The 10,548-nt window shown below is 49.4% G+C and overlaps 1 pseudogene; it reads left to right on the top strand.

The window, feature by feature from the left end:
* Positions 1–499: 499 nt before the first annotated feature.
* On the top strand, positions 500–10,305 carry LOC144591524 (proteinase-activated receptor 1 pseudogene; annotated as a pseudogene).
* Positions 10,306–10,548: the final 243 nt, after the last annotated feature.

Genomic DNA, 10,548 nt, shown 5'->3' with positions numbered 1-10,548 from the left:
CGATTGTAATCATGTATTGTCTTTCCGCTGACTGGTTAGCACGCAACAAAAGATTTTCACTGTACCTCGGTACACTGACACCAATAAACTAAACTGAACCTTACTGGAGGTATGTGCCTGGTTGGGTTTACACCGTTGCTATGGAGATGGAGGCGACAGCTGCACTATTTTACACCAATATATATATTTTTAAAGGTATTTCAGCGCTTAGTGCTTGAAGGCATAGTGATAGTTGTCAAGTGAGACATCCATCGTGAGGCTATGGTTAACCGGGAGAGGTGTGACCACTTTAAGAACACTCCCCAAACACGCAGACGGGGAGTTTTGTCCAGGAAGCGTTCAACTGGATAATAAAATGAAAAGTGCAAGCTGAAGTCGACGTATAAGCTTCTGAGGCTAGAGAACCAAAAGAGAAAACAGCGGGGGGGGGGAAGGAGAGAGGCGGTTAGCGGACTGGTCTTCACTTGTGAAGAGTGGGGAGAATCCTCTCACACACGGGATGTCCCGGACAGAGTTGCTGGTGATATGGATGGTTCTGGCTGCCGTGGGCTCTGCTCTACAGTCCGGTGAGCAGGGGGCAGGGAGGGTGGAGTAAGGGGTAAAGGGAAGGGGGAGGGGAAGAAGAAGGAAAGATGATTTTATATATATATATATATATATATATATATACATGTGTGTGTGTGTGTGTATATATGTATGTATATGTGTGTGTGTGTATATATATATATGTATGTATGTATATGTGTGTGTGTATATATGTATGTATATATGTGTGTGTGTATATATATATGTATGTGTGCGGGTGTGTGTGTATATATATGTATGTATATGTGTGTGTGTATATATGTGTATATATATGTGTGTGTATATATATGTATGTATGTGTGTGTATATATATGTATGTATATATGTGTGTGTGTATATGTATGTGTGTGTATATATATATAGTGTAAGAAAATAACTGCAGATGCTGGTACAAATCAAAGGTATTTATTCACAAAAAGCTGGAGTAACTCAGCAGGTCAGGCAGCATCTCAGGAGAGAAGGAATGGGCGACGTTTCGGGTCGAGACCCTTCTTCAGACTGATATATATATATATGTGTGTGTGTATATACACACACACACACACACACACACACACATATATATATATGTATGTGTGTGTGTGTGTGTGAGAGAGAGAGATAGACACAAAATACTGGCGTAACTGGACATTTTCGTTAAAGGATGTGTTACTGATTGTGGATGATCAGCCATGGTCACAATGAATGGCGGTGCTGGCTCGAAGGGCCAAATGGCCTCCTCCTGCACCTATTTTCTATGTGTCTAATACAGTTGTGTAAGAAGGAACTGCAGATGCTGGTTGAAACCGAAGATAGGCACAAAAAGCTGGAGTAACTCAGCGGGACAGGCAGCATCTCCTTCAGACGGCTGAAGTTCTCCAGAGTTCTTTCGGCCAAATCAATTGTTTAATTGTGCTGTTGGTTTTATAATATTTATCAGTCTGAAGAAGGGTCTCAACCCGAAACGTCACCCATTCCTTCTCTCCAGAGATGCCGCCGCTGAGCTGAGTTACTCCAGCATTTTGTGTCTTGCCTGAAGATCTTCACACTTCAAGTTCTTTCGGGAAGAACTTCAGACGCCCGAAGAAGGGTCTCGACCCGAAACGTCACCTATTCGCTCAGTGTTGAGTCCATCTTCAGTGTAAAGCAACCCCCGCAGTTCCTTCCGACACACTTGAAGGAATTGAGGATGGAATTGGCTTAGCTGTTGCATGTGGGAGCGTTGTAGCAACGGTCTCCCCGAGTGGAGACGCAAGAGACAGTGAGTGGATGGTGGGCTACTGAGCAAGCACAAAGTTGCTGGAGTAACTCGGCGGGTCAGGCAGCATCTTCAGAGGGAAGGTGTGATGTTTTGGGTCGGGACAGATATGTGATGTTTTGGGTCGGGACAGTTCTTCACGCTTCAAGTTGCTTGTGTCTGTCTCGGTGAGTCGTTATCCAACGTGCGTGAGAGAGGAGGGTTTAGCACCTTGACATCCAAAGCCATTCTTTTGTTCGTGGTTACCCGTGTCATCGGAAACAGATTGCACGGCCGTTTCGTTGGGATTGCGAAGACTAAAACTCTGTAATTAGAGTGGGCAGACTAAATGCCAGCCCTCTAACGATAAGCAAAATACAAAGTACCTGAGGAACTCAGCGGGGGAGCGAATGGGCAGGTAACGTTTCGGGACGAGACCCTTCTTTGGACTAATCCCTTCAGAAGGGTCCCGACCCGAAATGTTCCCTATTCAATCCCTCCACTGATGCTACCTGAGCCGCTGAGTTAATCCAGCACTTTGTGCTTTCCTCAAGACCCCACACACCTGCAATCTCTTGTATAGATTAGAATAGCCTTCATTGTCATCCAAAAACAAAATCCTTTTAATAAGTTCATAAGTGATAGAAGCAGAATTAGGCCATTCGGCCCATCGAGTCTGCATCGCCATTCAATCATGGCTGCCCCCATTCTCCTGCCTTCTCCCCATAACCCCTGACACCCGTACTAATCAAGAATCTACCTATCTCTGCCTTAAAAATATCCACTGACTTGGCCTCCACAGCCGTCTGTGGCAATGAATTCCACAGATTCACCACCCCTCTGACTAAAGAAATTCGCCTTCCTAAAGGAACGTCCTACTAATAACCAATCTTTCCAGATTACTGCGTACATTCCGGGCTGTATCCTGACTTTCAGGTTTGCCAAAAACTCGGAGGGAGGTAGGAGCCAAGTACCTGCGAAACATAACATTGGTGGATGGAGTGCCGGGCTCAGAGAGCTCAAGGAAGTGGAAAGACACTGAAAGTTAACGATATCATGAAAAGAGTAGTGATCTGGAGAGTGGGAGGAGACGATCAACACTGAATCACACACTCTGGCACCTGAACAAGAAATTCATGAAGTAAATGGAATAACTCAGCGGGTCAGGCAGCATCTCTGAAGAAAAAGGGTGGGTGATGTTTCGGGATGCAGAACGCTGGAGTAACTCAGCGGGTCATAGAGTCAGGGAGAGTTATAGAGTGATACAGTGTGAAAACAGGCCCTTCGGCCCAACCTGCCCACACCGGCCAACATCTTCCAGCTACACCAGTCCCACCTGCAAGGATTTGGTCCATATCCCTCCAAAACCTGTCCTATCCATGTACCTGATGTATTCCTCTCCTGATATTTTTACGCCTCAATAAGACAATAGACAATAGGTGCAGGAGGAGGCCATTCGGCCCTTCGAGCCAGCACCGCCATTCAATATGATCATGGCTGATCATCCAACTCAGTATCCTGTACCTGCCTTCTCTCCATACCCCTTGATCCCTTTAGCCACAAGGGCCACATCTAACTCCCTCTTAAATATAGCCAATGAACTGGTCTCAACTACCCTCTGTGGCAGAGAATTCCACAGATTCACCACTCTCTGTGTGAAAAAAAACTTTCTCATCTCGGTCCTAAAAGATTTCCCCCTTATCCTTAAACTGTGACCCTTTGTTCTGGACTTCCCCAACATCAGGAACAATCTTCCTGCATCTAGCCTGTCCAACCCCATAAGAATTTTAGAGTGAAGGGGAAAGAAGATGGCCGCTGGAAGGATGGTGTCAGTGGATGGTTTCATTCAAATTGAAACTACATTTTTAAAGCTAGAGAGATTTTAAAGTTTAAAATGTTCAATTCTAACCCATTTCCTGAAGGGCTTCAGCGTGTGACGTCACAATGGCACCCGTGCACCTATGAGATCAGCTCGCGCTCCCCACCCCCCCGCCGGTGTTCAGCCTGTGACGTCACAATGCAATGCGAGCCGCAAGTCTTCCACAGATCAGCTCCTCCCCCACCCCCCCCCCCCCCCCGACCTTTCACTAATGCGCTAACCCGCCCTGGACCTTTCACCAATGCGCTCCCCCGCCCACCCCCGGACCTTTCACTAATGCGCGCCCCGCCACCCCCCTCGGAGCACAGCCGCCCGTCCCGGCATGCCTCGCGCCTGCCACTCCTCAGATCGGGCCGCGCTGACCGCCGGGAGGTGTAGTCGCCTCTCCCACGCCGAGATGGGGCACCCGCCCGACTGACTGCAGTGCTTAGGGGGGATGGTGGGTGAAGGGGGGGAGGGTGATGGACTGGGTGAGGGGGAGGGGGGGAGGAGGGAGGAGGGGGGGGGAGCGCACTCCATTCCCACCTCAATCCCCCCGTTAAAACTCCCCCAAACCTCTCCTGCATTAACTTAAATTGTGTTTGGGATTTTTTTTCAGAACCCCGCTCACGCACTCCATTCCCCCCTCAATCCCCCTTAAAACCCCCCGAACCTGTGCTGCATTAACTTAAATTGGTTTCAGGTTTTTGTAAAAGCCCCACTCCATCCACACCCCCTCAACCCCACTTATCATCCCCCGCCACAACCCACCTCAACCCCCCTTATCCACTCCATCCCCCTCAGCCCCCTTATCCCACCCTCCATTCGCCCAATTCATCCCCCCTCAGCCCCCTTTAAAACTCCCCCAAACCTCGACTGCATTGGTCTAACACCCTCCCCTTACTCAGCCACCCCATCCCCTCACTCACGCACTCCATTCCCACCTCAACCCCGCCCCCCCTTAAAACTCACCCAAACCTTTCCTGCATTAACTGAAATTGTGTTTAGCATTTTTCTTCAGAGCCCCACTCACGCACTCCATTCCCCCCTTAATCCCCCTTAAAACTCCTCCAAACCTGTGCTGCATTAACTTAAATTGGTTTCAGGTTTTTTTTTTTAAGAGCACCACACATCCACCCCCCCTCAACTCCTTATCTTCCCCTCCTCAACCCACCCCCTTATCCTCATCTCACCCACTCCATCCCCAGCCCCATTATCCCCCCCTCTCTTCCACCCTCCATTCACCCAATTAATCCCCCCTGAACCCCCTTTGAAACTCCCCCAAACCTCTACTGCATTGGTCTAACATTCAGCCACTCCATCCCCCCGCGTTAACCGGGTGGGGGCAGGGGAGGAGCAAGTGGGGGTGGCTAGGGGGGATGGAGTGGGTAGGTAGGGGGAGGAGGGGGGGATGAGTGGGGGGTTGAGGGTGCTACAATACAAGAGAGGCTTTGGGTCCAGGCCTCACTCAATCATACCCTCTCCCTTTCCCTGCCCCCCCCACCCCCCCCCCCACCCCCTACGAGGAATGGGCCCAACGGGTCCACTTGGTCTAGTATTAATTAAATTAGTCATACAGCGTAGAAACAGGCCCTTCAGCCCAACTTATCCACACCGACAAGTGTCAAGCTTGTCCCACCCACCCCTCCGAGCGTCAACCCTCCCCCAACTGTGCAAGCGGATGCTGCAGCCATCTTACGTAAGTATTAAAGTTTAAAAAGTGATTTTTAAATCTCTCCCGCGGGCCTGGCTACCCCCCCCTAACTGATGATCCGTGGACCCGTTGGCAGCCGGGGAGTGTCCCCTGGGGTTGTGGGCGGGCGAGGGAGGACAGGAGAGGGAGCCACTCAATTCGCCCCGGGCAGCCATCGCGTCAGCCAGAGAGAGCCGTGGACCCATTGGGTGGAAACCTCTCCTGCAGCGGCAGCGGCGGCCATCTTGTTTGACCCTCTGCCAACGCGCTGCACCACGGGAGGAAGGTCAGGTGCAGGACATGCCGGGACGGGCACCGGTCCTCCTGGTGGGGGGGGGGGGGGGAGCGTTTATTAAAGTTTATTAAGTTAATTTTTTTTAAAGTGTAACGAAACTTGCTAAAATTGTCACGCTATTGTGTACCGTTTTGGCTGTATTTCGGGCACGCACTAAATGCAATATATATGAGAGTTTTAGTAATATAATAACAGAAGATAGATAATGAAAAACTTTGAAGGCAATTGGGGAAAGAATTTGCTTGGGATGTCAATGATGAAGAGCTATCATTGCTCACAATTACTTAAAAGGTGATTAGAAGAAATAGTTTTCTGTGAAGAATAATCAGTGCAGGAAATGCTTTGACGTGACGTGAAGGATAATTGGGGTAAAAACCACTGCATTTATTGAGACAAGGATAGAAAGCTGAAGTCAAGATAAGGCATGGAGTGGGGGGAGGCGAAGGGGGGGGGAGGGGGAAGAGTGGAAAGTGCTTTTTGGACAGCTGTTGTTCAGAGATTTTGTGGCATAAGCTGAAACGGTTTGGTGAACTGGGGAGAGAGGGTAGGGAGGGGTGGTAGTTGAGGTCGGAGTGAGGCGCTTCAAACATATACTAAAGATGAGAGCAAAGCAAGAAATTGTCCCTAGTGGGTGTGGGAGAATGTTAGTGTGCGGGGATCGCTGGGCGCCGCGGCTCCGATGGGCCGAAGGTCCTGTTTCTGCGCTGTATCTCTAAATCTAAAATCTAAACTAGGTGGGTGAGGAGGAGGTGGGGGGGGGGGGGGGGGGGGGTTGATGCCGAGGCTCCTGGGTGATAGATAGAAACAGATCTATCTGGTGGTGGTGCAGTGGCACAGTCGTAGAGTTGCTGCCTTGCAGCCCCAGAGACCCTGGTTTGATCCTGATTATGGGTGCTGTCTGTACAGAATTTCGATGTTCTCCCTATGACCGCGTGGGTTCTCTGTGAGTGCTCTGGTTTCCACCCACACTCCAAAAATGTACAGGTTTGTAGGTAATTTGGCTTCAGTAACATTGTAAATTGTCCCTTGCGTGTAGGATAGTATTAGTGTGCGGGGATCACTGGTCGGCACTGACTCGGTGGGTCGAAGGGGCTGTTTCCACACTGTATCTCTAAAGTCTAAAGATATGGAGAAAAATCTAGTGGAGACTTTTAATGAAGTTTGTCATTTTGGGCTATTTTAAATCCATATGAAGAACAAACATAGTGAGTTAATTTCACCAACCAACCCTTAATTATCCATGAAAATATATTTTCATTGTTGTGCTGGAATAATTCATAGAATCACTTGCATTGTGATTCTATCACTCTCCATCAACTTCAGGCCAGGCCAGGGATGGGATTGATTTAGTTTAGTTTAGAGATACAGCGTGGTAACAAGCCCTTCAGCCCACAGAGTCCGCACCAACCAGCGCTTAACACATTAACACTATCCTACACATACACCAAGTCAATTAATCTACGAGAAAATCCACGAGGTCACGGGGAGGCCTTGTATCATCTGCCCGATGGTAGAAGTTCAAACAGACTGTTGCAGGGGTGTGAAGAGTCTTTCATATCATATCATATCATATCATATCATATATATACAGCCGGAAACAGGCCTTTTCGGCCCTCCAAGTCCGTGCCGCCCAGCGATCCCCGCACATTAACATTATCCTACACCCACTAGGGACAATTTTTACATTTACCCAGCCAATTAACCTACATACCTGTACGTCTTTGGAGTGTGGGAGGAAACCGAAGATCTCGGAGAAAACCCACGCAGGTCACGGGGAGAACGTACAAACTCCTTACAGTGCAGCACCCGTAGTCAGGATCGAACCTGAGTCTCTGGCGCTGCATTCGCTGTAAAGCAGCAACTCTACCGCTGCGCTACCGTCTTTGTGGATGCTGGTGGCCTTTCTGAGGCATCGTGTGTTGTAGATGCCCACCAAGGCTGGTAGCTGTATTCCGATGGTCCTCTAAGCTCTATGGACTACCCACTGAAGAGCTTTCCTCTCTGTCACCGTGCAGCTGAGGTACCACAAAGGGATGCCATGTGTTAGGATTCTCTCTATGGTGCAGCGGTAGAAGGTCGTCAGCAGCTGTTGGGGTAGACCTGACTTCTTCAGTGTTCTTAGGTAGAACAGTCGTTGCTGTGCCTTCTTGACCAGCGCAGCAGTGTTATTGAACCATGTGAGGTCCTCCGAAATGTGAGTGCCCAGAAACTTGAAGCTGGCCACTCTCTCCACACTGTCCCCGTTGATAAAGATCGGGGCGTATTCCCCGTTATGTGACCTACGGAAGTTGATGATCAGCTCCTTGGTCTTGGTGATATTTAGGGACAGGTTGTTATTAGAGCACCAGTCCGCCAGGTTCTGCACCTCCGCTCTGTATTTTGTTTCATCACCGTTGGTAATCAGCCCAATCACCATTGTGTCGACTGCAAACTTGACAATGGTGTACAAATCATACAATCAGGCCAAACTCTAGAACAATAGGTAATGCAAATGGAAAGATACAGAGTGCAGAATATAGTTCTCAGCATTGCAGCACACAGTTCCAGAGACAAAGTCCAATGTCCGCAGTGGGGCCGAAGTGAATTGGGCAGTAACCTAGCTCATGGTCACAGGACTGGGGTTCAGCAAGTAGGACTGAGATAACGAGATATTTCATAAGTTATAGGAGCAGAATTAGGCCATTCAGTCCATCAAGTCTACTCCGCCATTCAATCATGGCTGATCTTTCTTTCCCTCTCAACCCCATTCTCCTGCCTTCTCCACATAACCCCTGACACCTGTACTAATCAAGAATCTGTCAATCACCACCTTAAAAATATCAATTGACTTGGCCTCCACAGCCGTCAGTGGTAATGAATTCCACAGATTCACCACCCTCTGACTAAAAGAATTCCTCCTCATCTCCTTTCTAAAGGTACGTCCTTGTATTCTGAGGCTATGGCCTCTGGTCCTGGAGTCTCCCACTAGTGAAAATATCCTTTCCACATCAACTACCGAAATAAATCCAAGCATTGGATTTGCCTTCCTTACTAACGATTCGACTTGCATACTAACTTTTTGGGAATCCTGTACCAGCACTCCCAAGTTCCTTTGCACCTCCGATCTCAGAATATTCTTCCCATTTAGAAAATAGTCTATGCCAGGGGCCACAGTTTAAAAATAAGGGGTAAGCCATTTAGAACGGAGATGAGGAAAAACGTTTTGTCAGAGAGTTGTAAATCTGTGGAATTCTCTGCCTCAGAAGGCAGTGGAGGTCAATTGTCTGAATGCATTCAAGAGGGAACTAGATAGAGCTCTTAAGGATAGCGGAGTCAGGGGGTATGGGGAGAAGGCAGGAACGGGGTAGTGATTGAGAATGATCAGCCATGATCACATTGAATGGCGGTGCTGGCTCGAAGGGCAATATTGTCTATAAACGTGTTTAAATTATTATCATTTTTTTATTGTTCTTGTATTTTCAGAGAGGAACTCGAGTTCCCGAATTAACCTTTCTCCCAAAACCTTTGGAGGGAGCCGGTATCGCAAAATCTCTGACGGCAGCGGTTCCCAGAGGAGGGGATCAGTGCCGGTGCCAGTGCCGGCGTTGAGACGGGGGTTGAATGGGAGTCACTCCCTCGGCTCGCAGGGAAATGAAATGCCCGCAGCGTGGGGCACGGGGACATTGACGGGCCCGGGCACGACGGTGGTCATTCCTGTCCTCTACACCTTGGTGCTTGCCGCCAGCCTGCCGCTCAACCTGCTGGCGATCCTGGTGTTCCTCTTCAAGGTGGGCGCAGCCAACAACTCGGCGGTGATGTACATGACCAACCTGGCGGCTGCCGACCTGCTGTTCGCGCTGCTTCTGCCGCTCAAGATCTCCTACCACTTCTCCGGCAACGACTGGCGGCTCGGCTCGTTCCTGTGCCGCCTGGTGACGGGCGGCTTCTACGCCTACATGTGGAGCTCGGTGCTGCTGATGACCTGCATCAGTGTGGACCGCTGCCTGGCCGTGGTCTACCCTATCAGGTGCACCTCCTGGCGGAGCCGCTGGCGAGCAGCCTGTCTCTGCCTCGCCTCCTGGCTCCTCCCCATCTGCGGCACTCTTCCCATCTTCCTCACAGAGCAGGCCGTGTACAACCCCTACCTGGACATCACCACCTGCTACGACGTGCACTATTCCGACGACCCGTACACCTTTATCCACTACTGTCTACCCTGCCTCTTGGTCGTTTTCTTTCTCGTTCCCCTGGTCGTCAACACAGTCTGCTACGCGAAGATAATCTCAACACTGCACTCGGCCAGTGCGGTCAACCCGCAGGGGAAGAGACATGCCATCGTCCTGGCGATCATTGTACTCAGTGTGTTCATTGTCTGTTTTATACCCACTAACATCATCTTGGTGTTACACATCCTGAATCTTATTCACGGGAAAGGGGATTCACTTTATTTTGCCTACCATCTCTCCCTGTGCCTGGGTAGTGTGAGCTGTTGTCTTGATCCATTGATTTATTATTACGCATCGTCCTCCTTCCAAAACCAGCTACATCACCTTCTGCGTTCTGGGCAGAACAAAATGATTCAGGTAAAAGAACGGATTAATAAAGTGGGAACTTCCACCCCCCATCAGCGCAATCAGCAGAATGGTGTTGAGGCAATAACATATAACAATAACATATAACAACTACAGCATGGAAACAGGCCTGTCCGGCCCTACCAGTCCACGCCGACCATTCTCCCTGACCTAGTCTCATCTACCTGCACTCAGACCATAACCCTCCAATCCCCTCCTATCCATATACCTATCCAATTTACTCTTAAATAATAAAATCGAGCCAGCCTCCACCACTTCCACCGGAAGCCCATTCCATACAGCCACAACCCTCTGAGTAAAGAAGTTCCCCCTCATGTTACCCCTAAACCT

Source organism: Rhinoraja longicauda, unplaced genomic scaffold (genome assembly GCF_053455715.1).
Source record: "Rhinoraja longicauda isolate Sanriku21f unplaced genomic scaffold, sRhiLon1.1 Scf001095, whole genome shotgun sequence".
In the NCBI taxonomy this organism is placed as follows: Eukaryota; Metazoa; Chordata; class Chondrichthyes; order Rajiformes; family Arhynchobatidae; genus Rhinoraja; species Rhinoraja longicauda.
The sequence above is the reverse complement of the archived record's forward strand: the minus strand, read 5'-3'. Positions and strand labels throughout refer to the sequence as shown.